Source organism: Sebastes umbrosus, chromosome 3 (genome assembly GCF_015220745.1).
Source record: "Sebastes umbrosus isolate fSebUmb1 chromosome 3, fSebUmb1.pri, whole genome shotgun sequence".
NCBI classification, from domain to species: Eukaryota; Metazoa; Chordata; class Actinopteri; order Perciformes; family Sebastidae; genus Sebastes; species Sebastes umbrosus.
In genome coordinates this window covers 24,497,823-24,514,701 of record NC_051271.1, presented here as the reverse complement: position 1 = coordinate 24,514,701, position 16,879 = coordinate 24,497,823, and the positions used below count along the sequence as shown (strand labels likewise).

General features: G+C 39.9%; 1 long non-coding RNA gene across 1 annotated transcript in view; it reads left to right on the top strand.

Moving 5' to 3' along the window:
* Positions 1–966: 966 nt before the first annotated feature.
* Positions 967–16,879, top strand: part of LOC119484935 — a 161,633-nt gene continuing 145,720 nt past the window's right edge. Inside the window, exons 1-3 of the long non-coding RNA XR_005206140.1 lie at positions 967–1,162; positions 7,220–7,390; positions 11,768–11,867. This is a non-coding gene — a long non-coding RNA (uncharacterized LOC119484935). The remainder of the gene's footprint in view (positions 1,163–7,219; positions 7,391–11,767; positions 11,868–16,879) is intronic.

Genomic DNA, 16,879 nt, shown 5'->3' with positions numbered 1-16,879 from the left:
TAACAGTCAATCAATACTTTTTTGTAAGACAATATTTAATTTATATTACATTTAAATCTACTGCGTAACTGATTATTATATTACTATTATTATTATTATTATTATTATTATTTTATTATTATTATTATTATTATTATTATTGTTATCTTTTTAAAATATATTATTATTGCTTATCATTTCAATATTATGAGAATGTATCTTCTCATAAATATATAAACATTACTGGCTCTATCCTGTTTGTCTTGATTGACAAAGACTTACTAAAAAAAGGTGCATTATGAAATAAAAAAATGTCACTGGAAAATGGTGTTTTAACACAAAAACAGACTTTGGAAGTACAAATAAAACTGCTGGAATTAGATAAAAAATACTCATTAATTGTGCTTGAATTCCATGGTTATATTTCATATTTTGTCTGTATTAATTGTTTATTTGTATCTGTTTATTTGATATTGAACACTGTGGGTCTCTAATCCAACAAGCAATAAAAGGTAGTCTTGCCATAAACAAATATTTGCTTAGATAATAAAAACTGCTTAACAACCTGCCCACCGACACTAAAAGCAGAAGATACATTTTTATTTTGGGCAATGGAGGACGATATTATGGCTCTTACGTATTTATTTATTTAATTTTAAATTTTTAAATTTTTTAAATTTTTTAAATTTCTTAAATTTTTTAATTTTTTTAAATTTAAATTTAAAATTTTTAAATTTAATTTATAAAATTTAAGAAATTTAAGAAATTCAAAAAATTCAAAAAATTCAAAAATAAAAAATGAATTGGCTGGAAAATATATATATATATATATATATATATATATATATGTATATATATATATATATATATATATATATATATTTTCTGGCCACTCTACTGATTCACACTCCAGTCCAGTAGTTGGTGGTAATGTGCATCTAAGCTGGTTCTCCAAACGCCAATAAACACTAAAGAAGAACAAGAAGCCATCTTCCCCTCATCCATGATGCTCACCTGATGCTCACCTGATGCTCACCTTGATTAGCGACAACAACAAACATGTGACAATGTGCTTATAACTTCGGTTTTGTTTCTTCAAGACACGAGTGAACACTTTGGTGTGACATCTGAAAGGTGGAGGCAGCTGTGGACTGACTTTACTGACACTATATTTGCTGGACAGGTAAGCAACCTTTGATTTACAATCAGGGAATGAAATTAGCACCTGCAACCTGCCAAATACAGGCTAAATGTTGGCTGTGGCAGGTAAACATTTCAGTCCACCTGCCACGATGGCAGATTCCTTATATTAAGAAATATTATTTTTAAAAAGCAATTCCTAAATTAGGTTAGGTTAGGGATTAAGGTTACATGATCCATATTTCTACTGTCTGTTACCACTGACTCAGTGTTTACTAGGGGTGGACGAAAATATTGAGTAATGCAATATTATTTTGTGATACTGTATCTATCAATTCTCAAAAACTCTGTATTGAATTCTAATTGCAAAGATTAACTCAGTCAATACTTTATTTTATTTGCAAAGATATGCGCCGTCTGTGATAAATGCAAATGTAGATCCTACAATTCTGATTGCATAAAAAAAGTAAACTTTTTTTTGCTCAGATTTTATGCATATGGCCTTGTGTTTTTTTACTATGACAGTTTTCCTAAAATTAGATTTTTTAAAAATCTCGATATATTGTCTTGCTTACAGAACCGCAGTATATCGCAATATATTGAATCGTAACCCCTGTATCATGATACGTATGATATCGCCAGATTCTTGCCAATACACAGCTCTAGCGTTTACAATTCTAAAGCGTTCTACATAGACTTCAGAAGTGGCAGAAAAAAACAATTGTGTGGCTAGTAGAAATGTTCAGTGACCTGCCACAGTGGCAAGAGAGGAAAAAACTTAATTTTAGACCCTGTTTACAATACAGGTAATGTTGGGAAAATAAGCTAACTATCATTAACTAACTTGCTATTATTGTGTCGAAAAGTGTTCCCCCGTCAAATAGTGTTTACTCCCCACCTGAACCTGAACAAACCCTCTTACCACCAAGAGGGGCGCTATCAATTTGACAGCAGGTAAACACTATTCGACAGGGGAACAGACCTCGACATAACACCTCACTTTTGTCAGTTTGTACTCAATACTCAACTTTAGGGCCTCTTATCTCTGAAGTAATGTCTCAGTTAGCTAACAGGTGGAAAGCTTGTAATCTGTTGTTGCTGATGTTGTACTTTAAACTATTATGACTGCCACTACATGTTGCTCAGCAGAGGACACATCTATTAGGTGTATATAAGCCCTTATAAATCTCTAAAACGGATTTATTTCTACTACATGCACTCACACTGTTGCCGGTTTATTGCAGTTTATCCTGCAGTAAAAATCCTCCCTTTTATGAAGGTTATTATGTTCAGTCTTTGTTGCTTTAGAGAGGTGTTGATTCAAGTGCATGATGATTTTGGTTTGTGGTGCTGTGTTGAGTTGTATTGTGTTATACTGACAGGTGCTTCTATTATTTTGTCCACCCCATTTATCGAGGATAGGCTAAATAACAGAAACACATCTCTGAATAATGAATTGTAGCTCAATAGTATCACAGACTATATCCTCCAAAATGCTCTCTAAAGCACTTTCAACAGCCTATCCCAGCCTTTACGCAGCATGATTTGCTTTCAAGGGTCACAAGGTAAAAATGTCACTGATCAACAACATCAAGACTTAATAGGCTGCTGATATTGAAGCACTTTATTACTGACGTTCACTAATGATCAGACTACCTGCCGAGCAAAATATAGTTTGTGTGATCAGACTTTTTTTTTGTTGATATTCCTAGCAGGAAACCCACAGGTGTAAATAATAACGATGCATTCCATTATGGTGAGACTGTTCCAGGGTTCTGGTATATTTGTGCGTGCCGGTTCACTGACACTGAAACAGAGCCATTGTTATTGTTATTAGTAACATCTGAGGCCTGTACTACGAAGCAGGATTTGGGGTTAGCGAGGTAACTTCAGGGTCAACCCTGGTTTTCTGTCCTACGACGGTCGTTCACTTCTTACCGGGGTAGATCGCCATGGTAACCGGAACAGGTTATGTTTGAGGTAAGAGATCAACTGGTATAAAAGCACCGCCTACTGATCAATCAGAGCTTGGTGCGCGGATCGTATGATAATATTACACAAATATAAAGAAGTTTAAGTCATAATCCAGGCTAAAGGCAACACAGTTTAAACCGACAAATGCAGGAAAGACAGCTGGCTGTATGCTGTGGGTGCTTACGGCTTTGAATTATGTTTTTATATTTATGTTTTTACTTCCTCTCAAGTCCGTTTCACACCGCCGGAGTCGGGGACGTAGCTGAAAGAAAGCTGAAATACTCATACACGCCACATCTTGTCAAAGGGTGTAATGAAGTGTAATATATTCACCCATTCTGTTTTGAAAGGTAGTTATGTATAATTTCCTCATCTAGCCGACTATATCTGACTTTTGAGTATTCTGTTAAATTATTAAGTCTGTAAATTTACTCATTCACACATCTGCAATTCTTTCTTTTGCCAGATGTGCGTCCTGCATTTGGCAGCTTCAACTGTGTTACTTTTAGTCTGGATTATAAATTTAACTTCTTCGTATTTGTCTAATATAATTTGCTGTTCGTTTGTATGATATGCCTCCATGCTGACAGTAGACTTGTCCATGTTTACAATTGGTCATATCCTACAGTACAAACACACCACCACTTTTATGTGAACATGCTCATATAGCCAGATTGAGAAACTCTGGGTTGACTTACCAAGTTGATAACCACCGTCGTAGATCTGCATAGCAGGATTGTGTTTGTTAGGGTTAGTTAAGCCAGATGAGGAGAAGATACCTTGGGTATGTTGAACTCGCTTCGTAGTACAAGCCTCTGTGCTTTACCTGCTGTGACAAGTCAAAATCTACAAAAAGGGTCTATTTAGGATAATTAACTTTTCAGCCTCTTTAATTCCTACTTCGCTGATCAGAGGTTATAACCTCAAATATTAGCATACAGTGTGTGCAAGCACATTGCTAAATATTCTCAATGCTGAATTTGTTTAACAAATAAGCTGGCAGTTCATCCACACTGTTTTGAGATTTTTTTTTTTTAGCTCAAAGAAGAGCAAAAAGGGAAACAGTCTCTTTTGGCATGACAACTTCTTTTATGTATAGCTGCAACGAGACAATAAACGCTGCTGATGATCTCGCTGTCGGAGCCTGCCATTTCATATGTAACAGATCAAATTATGAGAGACCTTGCAGTGCAGTGCCGGGGCTCAGCATGGGATTAGGGGGCAACTATCTCAAGGCTGTGCTTCTCAGATAACCGCACCTAAAGCAACCTTTTCTCAAACACACAATTACCCGTCCGCTCCCTCCCCCCAATCCCCTTCACCACCTCCCTTTTGAATTTCATCAGGGGCTTAATTAGTATACAAATAAAACTTCCCTTATCTCCCTCTCACCCTAATTGGCCTGTCTTTAGTTATGCCTGGTGAGTGTGTGTTAGTGTGTGAGAGAGCTGGGGCCCCTGTAATTAGGGTGACCGTGTTCACCTTTCCTCTCAGACGCACGGGTGCTCAGGCAGCCCGTGGGGAAGATGGGGCTCTACACATTGTGCTGTAATGTTCACATGTGAGTTTGAGTGTGTTTGTATTATGGGGGTGTTGAGGAACTGGGAGGGGGTGCGCTCAGGATTATTGCTCTGCAATCATTCTTGGACCGTCCCAATGGTGTTCTCATGAGCCGGGAGGGCTTTGGGTGCTGCTGGTTCCCACTGAATGGAAGGGGCATCTTACTTTTTTCATTCTCTCTCTTCCCTTCCCTCCCCCCCCCTCCACAACTAAAGTGTTTATCGATTATCTCGCTCTTCAACAACTTAATATTGGGTGACAGTGCACTGTGTTCTCACCGTAATTAGAGTTCAGCTCCGAGGTGGGGGTGCGAGGTTGCGAGGGGCAATTAGAACCCTTTGTTATTAAACTTGATTCATCTTCCTCGTGCACGGCTCTGCCCCGCTCTGCTCCGGTCTCTCCGCTGCTCTCTCCGATGCTTACCAAGGGTATCGGGCCATCCAGCCTCTTGAAATTGGCTAACCCGCAAATTATCATGTTTGCTTGCTAGACTTCCCCCCCCGTTTGCCCCCTCCACCCTGAACCCTTCCTCCCAGGTCTCCTCTCCTCGCGATGCCAATAACACACAGTAATAACTGTAAAGATCCCCAGTCAAATCCACTCCGACGCCTGGACTTACAATCACAACAGAAGTCCACGAGAGCCACTGAGAACACATTCCTTTACTGTGTGGCTGCGCACAGCGTTTGATCAAAGTGTTTTAATGTTTGATCGTGTTATTTAGGACTATACAGTCTTTATTTTCAGTCTAATTATGAGTCCAGATTAATTTTAAACCTGTCAGTTGTACATGCTGTAATTTTTGCATCTGCCAAAGGGGGGGTTTGTTGTTTGTTTTCTTTGTTATTTAGCGTGGTACTGGAAAAATCTATCAGATATCAATGAAATTTAGAGGAAGGTTAGGCCATGAGCCAGGGAAGAAGTGATTAGTTTTTGGTGGATGCAGGTGCAGATCCAGGATTTATTAACATTGCATGATGGGTTAGTTTTCTAACATTTCTGCTATTTTACCACAAACTGCATTTTATGGAATGGAAAACAATCTGGCACGTGTCTGATTGTTGTTAACGTTATGAGTGTTTTTTGATGATTGATTTTGATACTTTGTAGTTTCTTTATATCATAAAATTAAGACCAATGTAGGTCAGGTTTTAGTTATGGTTTAGGGAACGGTTAGACCTGACATCATTTCTGCCAGCACCTTGTTTTTTTTTCGCTTGCTTCTGTGGTTTAAAGGGTCATCAAAACTATTTTATCGTTTTAGTTCAGGCCATTGCACATAGCATGTCATTAGAAAAGTATTATATTTCAAAACGTTGACAACAAAAAAATCAAAATGACAATATTGATAAAAAACTAATATTAAAGTACATTATTTTGACTTACAGTGAGTGTAAGACGAGGTTCTGGACACACATGAAATAAATAAATTAAGACCCCAAATTTGACATACTGTATATATAATTAATTTAGTTGCAACCTTTATATTAAATACCTAAGAGGAGTTCTATATGGTGCTCATTTTGCATTTCAAATGAAGTGCAGCTCGTGGAAGAGGGCTGTCACAGATACAATCACATCCTTTGATAGGCCAGGGTCTCAGTTTATCTTGGTTCTGATGCCAATAAAAAGCTTTTCCTTCCTGTTTATTTTCCACGCATAAGCGTTGCACATGAGCTGTGTAAGCACCAGATATATTTAAATATAGGCATAACACGGGTATTTTAATACGGGTAAGTAGAAGCTTTTCAGAAAAGCAACACATAATGTAAACAAGACCACGGAGGTAATTATAACGTGTTCTGCATTGAGCCTTGCTCCAGTGAAGCCGGGTGATTCAGCTTACTGTATTTGTTGTGTCTGTTGCAATGAATACTAAACAACTTACAGTTTAGTTTAACATTAGGGTTTTTTTTCCTGCCACCAAATATTACCATTTCTTAAAAATCTATTTCATCAGCATAATTAACTTAGTTAGTTAGTAGAAATCAATACAAAATAAATCAAATGAAAGTAAGCCAACAGCTCTAAAAGGAGTGCTACCTTTAGCACAAATCATAATTTGGACTGATTTAGTTTGTGCTGTTAAGCGTGACCTCAAAATCATCTTGTGTGCACGGTAATCTACCAGTTTGACTCAGACAGACACCGCTGAGGATTTCAGTTATAAAAACGTGGTGTGGTAGTCCTGGCAAGTTTTGAGGTCTATTATTTACAGAATGATGCAACTACTTAATTTTTAATACTACTTCTTCTCCACTTTAGCAAATAGTTTACCATTGAGACTTGTTCATGAAAAATAACCGCTGTTGGTAGCATTAGGAAATCTAGTTGTTGCTGTTGTGGTGTCACTTTGAGCAACAATTTAGCAAAAAGAGTGAACTTCTTTCTATACCACCACCAATAAAACTGTCAACGTTGTGTTCTCTATTCCTTCGCTGCACCAAACATTGTTAGTTTGAAGAGGTGATGTGAGTTGACAATATTCTCCCTCCTCTCCCTTCCTCTCCGGCCGCCTCCCCGACCTCTTATCCCCACCCCTCCGCCCATTCTTTGTCTCCTCCAGAGTCTCCAGGAGCTTGATATGGAGCTTATGGGGAAAAGGAGGAAGATCAATCCTGGTGTCAGCAGCTCAGCGCACATCTCTCCCAGTAACGGCAGGACAAGTGTCAGCTGGAGGAGAGGCAGCCGCCATGCAGAGAGAGAGAGAAAGCGAGAGAGTGAGTGAACGAAGGGGGTGAGGGGATGCTGGTGGTGTGTGTGTGTGTGTGGGGGGGGGGATGAGAAAGAGAGCCCTCTGCATGGCAGCCAAGCGAGTGAGCAAGCGAGCGGCCCAGCCCAAGGGAGTGCACCTCCAGTAGACAAAAGATCAATTCTCTCCATTTCACTCTCAGCTCCTGATAACAAGCAAAAGTTCAGCAAGCCCAGGAGCTGTCTTGCCTTTGAAATGTGCATTCTGGTGTGCTACACACATGCAGTTGCACAGTTACACTCTCATACAAATGGCATACACACAAACACAATCACACTCATCCACTTAAAGGACCAGGGTGTTGGATTTTAGGGGCATCCATTGCCAGAAATGGAATATAATATTCATTATTATGTTTTCATTAGTGGATAATCACCTAAAACTAAAGCCCCAGACACACCAAACCGACGTCGAAGAACTAGCGGCGACGAAGGTCGACAATGGCGTTGCCTGACGCTGCCTTTGTCTTGGCCAAAAAGTTACACTCAGACACAACGCAAAGACTACAGCCAATGGTGAACTACCACGTACGTTCTGCGCTGCGCGTGAGAGGAATTAACTTTCCATACCGGCAGGTAGCGGTAGTCTGTATTCGTCATTCAAAAAAGGGAAACCGGAAGACTGAGGACGGCGGATATAAAAGCTGTTGTTGTGATACATGCAGTACATGAAACGAAGCGGTGATTGCCGACCATTTTCAGTCCACTCTCACTCACCACTTAGCTTCATTCCAGATGGTCATGTCGCTGTGAAAATATCCGTGTGTTGGAATGATGAGATGAAGATGAAAAAAGAGAAGAGCCTTCTGTATGTCCTCTTGACTTTACTCATTGGCTTGCTTTCCTCACTTCCGTTTCTCTTCTCGTGCACTGATTCGCTTCAGCTGAACAGCTAATCAGAATGATTTCAACATGCTGAATTGGCTAAAAAGCCTCCGACACGGGCAGACTAGAGCCAACGGTGCTGGACACTCCGGCGCGAATGCACCAGAAAGCCATTGTAGGTTCTTTTACACGCTTGGAAAGGGAGGGGTATCCAGTTGGTTGCAATCAGTAACCTCACCACTAAATGCCACTAAATCCTACACATTGGTCCCTTAAATTTAGAGGCCCAGTGGTTTTAGGAGTGATTTAGAAATAAGGGTTGTTTATTTGTTTTCTAGGCATGAGACAATTAGACAACAATGTGTAAAACAGAGTTTCCAGATAGTCGTGGTTTCTTTGAAGTTCTGATGTTACAGTCATTGCTTCCTTGATGAGGATCTGCAGCATTCAACAATTCAGATATGTAACTAAATGTTGTGTCTGCAGTAAAAACAGCATCCTTTAATTTGCATTTGGTTCGAGATGATAAAACAGTCAGTAAGAGGAAACAGCACTAGACAGGAAGCTGTTGCATTTGCTCAGAATCAAAACATAATTTGTGACAGAGTCCCTTGCCAAGGGTGTGTGGTTTGGATCGTGATTGCGGGTAACATTGTTATTGGCAAAGAGCTACGGTCAGTCAAACCAGAAACATGCATCTTGAAGAGCTTCATTTTGTTTTTCCTGCAGACACAAGTGTTATTGATAACATTCTCATTTGGGGGAGTTTATGGAATATATTGTTTCCTTCCTGTTTGTGCTGGTACTCAAGTCACAGCACTTGTTTTTGTTAAGATGTTAAAGAGTTCCCTCAAAACCACATGTTTGTGGGTGAGCCCCAACATGTTCCTCATTAAAAGTAACAACTTTTTCAAACTTTAATTATTGAAATAAATGTGGGATGAGATGTCACATTTATAGGCCATTCTTTGTCCAACCCTGACACACTCTCTTTAAAAAGTGTATTTCACAGTCTGAGCATCCAAACCTTTTGCACCTTCTCCAGTTCCCATAAAACATGCACTTATCTAGGTCAAGTAAAAAAACTAATCTCAAATATATTGGCAAGGTTCTAGTACTTGAAAGTCAAACATCAAATTTTCTTGGGAAAGCGGCTAAAGTTGATTTCATTTCCCTTTTACTTGATGTCCGCGTTGTCTATTTTGATAGTTAATCTGTCTATGAAGGTCTAAAAATCTCTGCAGAATATCATAGAGGATGATGGTGTGTGACAGTTCTGTAGCTGGTTCTGTTTAAGACGACCACAAAGAGAGAGCAATCCTGTGGAGGTTTGAACCCTGCCACTTCTCATCACAGTGAAACCCAGAAAGAGGGTCACTGTCAGTATTCAGGACAGGCACGGACCGCCTGTACCACAGTGGACTCTTTACACAGGTGCTGCTGGCCGGCTATTCAGCAAATGTTGCTAGAGTTTGGAATTGGATTTATTTACATCCCCCCTTACAGTTCCTCCTTCGTTTGGAGTCTAAATGTCATAACAGTGTCTGTGTAATGTACCCAATGATTAGGTTTCTCTCAGGGACCCCTATCCATGGCCTCCAACAGATGGCCCGCACCTCTTTGTATATGGAGATTTATTCACTGGGAATGTTTACAGATATCGTCATTACATGGACATCCATAGCTAAAGAGGCAGTAATTGCGGCAAAAGCTGTCATCCAGTCAGTGTTGTTTTTGTCATGTTCTGGCTGAAAGGAACAACTTGCAGAGAGGGACAGCCAGTATCACACAATTGACCTTTTACATGATTTTCAATTACTGGAGAGAGGAGAGAAACGGAGGGGTCCCTGTAGTGCAGCTGTCTCTGCTGTCTCCTCTCCAGAACATCTGCCCATCGAACGTGGCAGCGTCTCCTCTTTCTCCCCGTGAGGTCGCCTGCCCTGCCCAGGATGGGCAGGTGTGAGCTGGGCCAGGCCCCTCTGTCATTAAGCGGCCCAGCTGTGCTGTCACGTCTGGCATAGAGGCGGGTGTCATCCATGACCCTGTCTCAGCCCCCTTGGAGGGGCATACACAGACCTTGACAGGGCAGCTGAGGGTAAAGCCACGCATGGAATATCTATGAAGGACGACCATGTCGTCCCCTCCTTGCACCCTGGTGGGCGCCACCTCCGCATGCTTGCCTACCCTCCTGCCAAAGTGCAGGATGGGCCCTCATCAGCAGTGTCAGTCAATAAAAAGAGAGAACATCACATCTCCCCTCCTGCTGTGCCCTGTGTGTCTTTTCAAAGGAGAGTTATACACTTGGACAGAAGGACAGAGTGCTGGTAGACATTTTCACTGAGGCACTGAGGAAATAAAAAGGATATTCACTAACAACTAATTTGACTAGTTTTATGTGAAAATGTGCTACACAGTTTGTACATCTTTAAAACTACTATATGTGATTGGAATTTTTAATAAATCAGGTCGTACCAGTATTAGGGGTGGGGGAAAAAAATTTATACACCATAGCATCACGATACTTTGCGTGACAACACCCACATCAAGTATTGATTTTATAAACTATGAATGTCTTAACAATCCGATGGCCGCTATTCTGTCTTTCAGAGGTTGTAGCGGGTTCAGTCTTAAAGCTAGAGTGAAGATACTGGTATGTAACATATGAAACTAGAAAACCCGAATCGATTGGTACCAACCGTGTCATGTTAGCTTGTCGGGAAGTATACTAAATAACGCTCCGAAGTTGCGCTAAATTTTGGCGAGGAAAAACTGGCATGGCCATTTTCAAAGGGGTCCCTTGACCTCTGACCTCTAGATATGTGAATGAAAACTCTGAGATGATAAGAGTGAAATCTTATTAGATAAATAAAAAAAAACATTAGATGGTTTTTGTGTTCATGTTTTTATTCTCCACACTTAAGCATTTCGAATGAATGCTCTGATAAAACATAGATATTGGAAGGACGTGAGTTGAACAGTTGAGGGGATGAATTAATACCAGCGTTGGCAACTAATTAGAGAAATATGTGAAGGTGGCAATAAAAAGACACAAGCACTGCTCCCGATGATGAACTAATACCACTTGGTGAACGTGTTGCCTTGGAAACTAGCCCCTAGTTTTGCAACCCAAGCGTTCTTGACAGATTTCAATCAAACTTCAATCAAGTGCTATTTCTGGTGCAGGTAGCGTCTCCTCACAGATCGTCCACAAGAACAATGTATAAAATAAGACATACCTTGACACAGCTGTCTGCTACCTAGTAATTCACAGTTTGGAGCTACTGGTGAAATGTAGCTCTTAGAAATGTTCTTTCATTAAGGTAAAAATGTCAAAGTGGGCAGTAGGAGTCCAGGAGGGTAATTTATCAGCGTTTATTTCCCTGTTGGCTACTCCAAATTTGCCAGCAGCTCAGTAGTTCATGATATCGTTAAGAGTCCGCGCCATATTTCATGTACTTCAATTACCTGCTTTTGCTGTGACAAACATGTTACTAATGACAGAGATACTGACATGCCCAAATCTCCTCTCTTTATTCAGCTTCTACACGTGCCGTGGAAGAAACCAGCATCTCCAGTGACCGAGCGGCTTGACTTGGTCCTGGGAGTTGACGGCCCAGCAGGTCCGCCTGCATTTGAATGTAAGGACCTGTTTCACCTCCGGTCACTGTATTTATTTACTCCACATTTACGGAGTCGCTGATTCAGCTGCAGAATGGTAATTCCACTCAATAACTTCATGGTTGATAAGGCAGATTGTGGGAGAGGAAGAGATTGTGGAAAACACAACTGGGATTGAGATAGACGCTGTTGAACACAGTGGTCAGCAAACACGAAAAGAGAAATCTACCCATTAAATGGACATCAGTGGTTTAGTCCAGTTTAGATTGTGGGAGGTCTCGTCTTAGAGCAATTGTTGCCGCTCTGAAACACACAGACATTGTGATCAGAGCTACGGTCGGAGCAGGAAAACAGATGGGTTGGAAATCAGTAACTGATGCTTGGAAAGAGAAGAGGTGCTTTGTTATTTAGACTGGCCATGTTGCGTAGTCACAGCGGTGCCAAAAACTGATTCAATTTTTAAAAGAGTGTAATTCTGTGCAGAACGAGGGACAAACTAAATTGCTTCTCATATGCCTAATCTGAAAAGCAGACGTGTGTGTGTGTAGAGGCAATATATAACATAAAAGACAACATGAAAATTATTATAATTTTGCCCTACTTATTGGTTATCAATACATTTATGACAACCAAATGCACACATTGTCAAAAAATTACATTCCTATTTACAGCGTCTTACAATCCCACATGCATTGTTACCATTCTGCCCACACATCTCCTTTAAAACAGTTTTTTAAAGAATAAAGTGCAATTATTTTGCTATTTTCCTGAGTTGCACGAAGAGTCAGAATTAATGAGTGAAATTCAGTCTCTTTTTCTGTATGCTGTAACTTGAGGTCTAGAATATGCTTTCATTTGCCTTGACATATTTGTCGTAATTTACTTGTAGTGTAAATGTAAAAAGGCCATATTGTGCTCCACATTATTTGATCCTCTGATATTTTTCTGAACTCTTCTAGTATCATAGACACAGTAGAGAGGCACAGAGTGGGCAACTCTTTTTTCCAAAATGGTGTGATCAAATTAAAGACACATTTACAAAGGTGAGAACAGAAATATTATAATGTAATTTAATATTTGCATTGCTTAAAGGATTTACACCTTACACAAAACATTGCCTTATTTTGCTATGGTTAGCTTTAACCATAATAATAACCATAACGCTTAATAATTGGAACAACTTGCAGATGTTTTTTCATTCTTTCCAACTGACACTGATACATTGATGATACAGTATGTTGTTCTATTAGTCTTTAAAGGAGCTCTATACGGAATTCAGAGCAAATCTATAATTGAGGGATTGCTTCCACGCGGCTCTCAATATGGCGACGGGGTTGTGTCTAGGAAGTAGCATGCAAATAACGAACCTCTCGCAAGATGGTTAAGGTTACGCATTGACCTCGAATGGTTAAGGTTAGGATAGGTTTGTCGGGCAGCGAGTCTCGCAAAAGTGTCGGAAGTTTGCAGGTTACCTTGTAGACGGTGGCTCTATGCTACGCCTATGCAACAAGCGGTAACTGACGTATGAGTGCAGTGCAGAGCGGCTGTGATTAGCTAGCCAATGGGACACACAAACAGGGACTCTCATGCACTAACATGCACGCACAGGCGGACGGGCTACATGAACAATCCACATAGAAGCTCTGATTACAACACACACGGAGGGAGATTGACTTCATTCTCTGCTCAGGTAGACATTACTCCTCTATATCTTTACATAGCAAATAGTTGTTTGCTGCTATATTAATGCTCTGAATGTCATATAGAGAATCTTTAAATTACCGGTCTAAATAGCCTGGCCATCTCTAAAGTACAGCTGACAGTTGTCAGGTCCTGCTTGTCCAATGTTTTGCAGCTCAGGGAAAAGAACTCTTTGCCCTGCGTATTCCAAAGATTTAATTAATTATGCTGTGGTTAGTCTGTCTCCTGATGTCAAGGAAGTTGCCAGACATTTAGGAGTTATTTTCGATGGCAATCTAAGCTTGAATAACTCATGTGGATTAAGTTAATTTTTTTTGCATGCAGAGTATCTCTAAAATAGATTTGAAAAAGATTTCTATGATGCAGCTCTGTCAAAAATTGTTGCTGTGTTTCCAGTGTGTGCATAAGACTTTTTGTGGTACAGTGTAGTTTTTAGAATATAAAAAGAATTGCTGAGATTTGTTAGGCCACGAAGGCAGAATAGTCCTTATGGAACAGCTCTTTCTATATTATGACAGGACATGAGACATTTCCTGATTAAGAGCTGGAACTCCTGTAGTCAGATTAAAGTCCTAAATGAATTTAGGGATGCTCAATGAAACACAGAAACTCTTAACTTAAGGTTTCTATCTCCAGTGGCCCCTCGAAGCTGTATAATTAAGTTCACAAATATTGTCTTATCTGTCATGCATTTCAAAAAATCAAAACCCTCAAGCGCACATTGCTTCATCTAATCCACACTGAATCTCCCTTTGACCAGAAAGAAATCAAGAATGTGATGTTTGTTTGGTCATTTTTGAGTTATTGGATTTCTTCGGTGTCAGTAGTGTAATTCCCAGCCCCACCTATAATGTGTGTGTATACACACGTCTGGTGTTATTGGCAGCACGCCTTCATCCACCGACACCTCTAGCGTCCCTGGTGGCCTTTGTCACAGAAGAAAGAGAATGATCAATATCCCAGTTAAACTAGACTTTCAAAGCTGATCGCAGGGCCTCGTTCTGGGGCCATCTTCTTTAATGAATTTTCTTTCATTCCACACAAGTTTTTAAACATCAAACAATAAATCGGCCAGGGCACAGTAAAATATTTAGATCTATTGACTGTGTTTGAAAAATGTAGAGGGCAAAAACTCTAGTGGTTTGATGCTGATACATTCTGAACACTTTAATCCACCCGAGTGTTTCCTTTTATCTGCCTGGGTTTCTCCAAAAGAGGGGAAAAGGGCCTCAAGAATGTTCTCAAAGATCCAGCAACTCTTTCTTAAAAGCTCCTTACCTTCAATTGCTCTTTTCGAACACAGCGATTCTCAATGTTCTTGGTACCAAGGCGCACTTTAAAAAAATACATCCATGGCACAAAAAAAAAAGATTGATTCTGTGAAAAGATCAGTCAAATCCTTGAGTGATTGTTCACCTTAGATGACAGTAGCGAAGGGCAAAAATAAATGTGACTGTATGAACTTAAGTCCGTAGTTTTAATTGACTATAATTTCCTCAATAAAATCTCACATGTGGAAATGTGTTGCGTTACAGCACGGCAGTGTGACATTACAAAGGTGGAAAACATCTGTTTTATAGCATTGGCAGTTTATTGTAGTAGTGTTGCGTTTCGTCATCCCCACGCCAAAACAACTCTTGAAACAAACCCTAAAACATTACAAAAAATACATCTGTGGGTAATATCTTTGTTCTGCCATGAAAGGTCCCACAAAACAAAACAGAAAAAGAATCAGGGGGAGGATGCTTGTAGAGTTATCTAAAATATCTTTCAATATTGACGGGTTGTGTTCGGATGGTGGAAGCCACAGATCAAAAAGAGTGTCTGAAAATACATTATGCTGTAGAAACATCTCATAAGGCTCAGTGAGTTTGAGTACAACTACATTCTGTGTGTTTAATGCACATCACAGGATTTTTTTCCACCCTACAAAAACTTCTATATAGACTTAGGGAAATCTCTTTTGTTGTTTTTTTTTTGTCAAAGTCGCATCAAGGTGAACATCAGCGCCTTGGCCTGACCCCTTGTGGAGCCACTCTTCCTAATGTAGTAATAAATTGTACTGTGTGTATGCATACCTTTGCATGGCTGGTGCGTGCATGTGTGTGTTTGGCTGGCGTGACAGCCCGGCCTTGACGTTAAACATCTGTTGGGTGATTCATTCGGCTGCGGATGTGGAGTGACACCAAGGCACATCTGCCGAGGTGCGGGCGATCCCTGCAACCTGCCCCTCGTAAGGCCCCTGCTTCACCACCCAAACCACTTTTCTGATGATTGCGTCATTTTCCCTCCTCTCCGCCGCTGCTAGTTCACAAAAGTGACATCCTGCTTTTTTTCCCAGGTTGTGCAGGCTGGAGAGCAGCAGATGCACAGCCTTGGGGAGATTTAGAAATGGCAAACACAATGAAACTCAAGAACCTGGGAAAAAAATGCAATCCCGGATAAACCTCATTTTGTCCTTTCTTTGCCATGGCAGAACTAAAATTAATGCTAAAGATATGCTATGCTTTTTACATTTTGAATGTATGCAACACATACGAATATAGTGGACAAGATTAGTGCTCAAATAATTAACATATTAATTGATTAGTCAATCAACATAAAATAAATCACCAACAATTTTAATAATGGTGTTATTGTGGAAGGAAAGAATCAAACATATTCGCTTGTTCAAGTCTCTCAAATGTGATGCGGCTTTTCTGTGTTTTATATTATTGTAAATTGAATTTTTTTGGGTTGTGGACAGCAATTTGAGACCTGTTACGGGCGTTTATCGCTATTTTTTCAAACATTTTGTAGTCTAAAAAAATTAATCGATTAATAAAAAAAGAAAGAATTGACAGATTAATCAATCACGATAATTATTAGTGGCAGCCCTAGACAAGATTATATTTTATTTTGGCACAAAATCATCATCAGAATGTATTAAATACTACGATGAATTTATTCTACTGAGTGGAAGGATTGAGAAATCATTTGAGTTTAAGTGACAGATGCTTCTCTTCACTACTGTGCAGGGCATTGTAATCACTTCAATGAATACAGCTTGACTAATTAAGGTTATGCAGTTGGCTGGCTCTCTCCAAACAAAGCCCAAGTAATGTGGATTGTGTTGTAGCACAGCCAGCCCCCATAGTATAGTGCCGATGAGAGCCGAGCTGATATGCTGTTCAGTCTGACGTGTCAGTTGGAAAAGTGCTAGAAAGATCAATCAGTCTAGCACTTGATTTTCAACATCACATTCATGTTTCCACTTAGCTAAAGATATAATTTTGTTGTGGGATAATAAGCTCATAAATTGATTTACTGTAATGTCTAGCTGCGCCGCTCT